Genomic DNA, 2,649 nt, shown 5'->3' with positions numbered 1-2,649 from the left:
TGGAATCTGATAGGAGTATAAATATTCCCTAGACAGTCAGGTATTCAGAGAGTAGACAGTACACACATGCTGTATCCCCATCTCAGGTGCCTCGACTCACAGTATACATACTCTGAACGGGGGGGGGGGCTATCTTTAACAGTGGATTATGAACAGACAAAGCCATGCATTGTAGAGCCATGGTGGTCCTCTAAGGAATCTCTGGAGAATCCCCTCCCGTCAGAAGACTGTTGGTTTTGGCCTGAAGCCACCTATAGTCTAGCAGCATGGGAAAAAAAGATGGTTGTCAGATTGGCTAGGTTATGTACTGTACATAATGCTGGACTGATGTCGTTAGAGTGGGTAGTAGTAGATAATATGAAGGCAGGGCGTAACTGAAGGTTTATTCTAGGACAGAAAAACAATTATTCACTATTAGCAAAGGGAAGCTCCTTATACAGTACATATACAGTTCAGTATATGTATAAAGTGTTTCTATATAGTATATATGTAAAGTGTTTCTAAATCCCTTTTTCGTCCTGCCTGATAGTTTCATCTGTATGACTAAACCTATCTAGCTCTGCAACCTTTCACTGGGAATTGTGTAATATTACTGACTCTTTCCTGGGTGAGTATGACTTGAGGCATCTTTTTCATTGATTCCTGTGGTTGTCCTTGGAGTTCCCATGGTTTGCTGTTGTGCAAGCGGCAATTTATTTCATGCGGTCATCAGATGAAATGATAGATGCACGATAGTTACACAACCATGTGCTTATTCATTCGTGCGCATGCTCAAGCAAGGCTACAGAAGGTCTCAGTTCATTAGGTAAGTAATGGGTATGGCATGGGCACTCTGAAGGTATAACAAAGTGAAAAACGAATCAATTCCAAAGAAACTATTCACATCTGCATGCCACATCTGTATGCCCATATGTTTCTTCAGATTGGGAAATTACACTGAGTATACAAAACATTAAGAACACCTGCTCTTTCTATGACATAGACTGACCAGGTGAATCCAGGTGAAAGCTATAATCCCTTTGATGCCACTTGTTAAATTCACTTCAATCAATGTAGATTAGTTATATAAAGGTTTAAAAGTGGAGGAGACAGGTTAAAGAAAGGTTTTTAAACCTTGAAACAACCGAGACATGGATTGTGTATGTGTGTCATTCAGAGGGAGAATGGACAAGACAAAATATTTAAGTGCCTTTGAAAGTAGTTGCCAGGTACACCGGTTTGTGTCAAGAACTGCAACACTGCTGGGTTTTCCTAATGTTTGTTATACTCAGTTTATATGCCTACCAGTAAAAATAGTTGCCTAGGATTACAATTTAAAAAAATGCTATTCGAACCCAAAAGAAATCCTATCAGATTTTGGAACCTATCCTATTTAATCCTATAGGAGTCCAGTAGGACTGGTTCCAAAATCGGATAGGATTTTCTTTTGGATTATAATAGGATTTTTTATTATTGGAATCCTGTAGGATTTTTTGACTAGGTTCGAATGTTATTATTATTTCATTTTTTTGGAGAGCTGAGTTATTTTATTGTTTTTCTGACAGGACAGATGTAAGTACAGATAGGAAGACAGATACAGAAAGTGATTAAGGGCACAGACGCCACACCAGACTCCAACACAGTGTTTTTGATAAGATTATTGTATATAAAATCATTTAGGATAGAATCTTATGGGAATCCAAAAGAACTGGTTCCAAAATCTGATATGATTTTTCTATTGGATTCTAATTGGATCCTTGTATTGGAATGATATAGGATTCTATAGGATTTCAATGTTTTTTTTCTCCTATAGGATTCCTATCAATTTTGTCAATGGGAATTGTATAGATATTTACATCAAATTCTAAAGGATTTATCCTCAAAACTTGGCTATACACTATAGTTAAATTGGCTGCTTAACATATGGAGCACCCGCCCTCCAAACCTCTTAGACAATAACCTATGAAGGTGGACAGTGAACATGTGGACTATAATAACATCATAGGCAACCAATATTGAACTGTCACTTGAGATGGTAAAACTATCTCATAAGGGACACAGTGTGAGTAAACATTTGCATTTGGTGCATGTGTCACACATTGAAATGATTGTGCCAACTGCAACACCAATAGCTGTGAAACGTACTGAGATTGTCTGCAAGGTTATTTACATTTGTGTCAAAAAGGATTCTATTGGCAAAATCACTAATCCTATAGGATTTTTTGACTAGGGTTCTATAGAGCTCGCCAGCTTGTAGTCCTAAAAAACAGAAATTATTTACCTCTGGTTCGTTCAGCCATTCCTATGGGGAAAATTAATGGGGAAAGAATACGATTTTGGAATAAACGCCGAAAATAAGGTTAACACAGGCTTATGAGATCTTATACATTTTTTCTATAAGATAATATCAGTCAGTTAACATGACCTTTATGAATTATGATGCCTTTTTTTGTTATCACATAATTACTTCAGAATTCACAAAAAGTGACGTTAGCTGATGAAGATTATCTCATAGAACACAACATGGGTGCTCTTCTATTTTCGACGTTTATCCAAAAACCCTATAACGAACCATGGCGGAGTTAGTGCCTACAAAAAGACGCCATTACTATTGCTCTCTATTGCCTAGATGGGAAAAAACGGGGAAAGCGCTATATTTAGCGCCTTATG

Source organism: Salmo salar, chromosome 10 (genome assembly GCF_965601325.2).
Source record: "Salmo salar chromosome 10, fSalSal1, whole genome shotgun sequence".
NCBI lineage: Eukaryota > Metazoa > Chordata > Actinopteri > Salmoniformes > Salmonidae > Salmo > Salmo salar.
The sequence above is the reverse complement of the archived record's forward strand: the minus strand, read 5'-3'. Positions refer to the sequence as shown.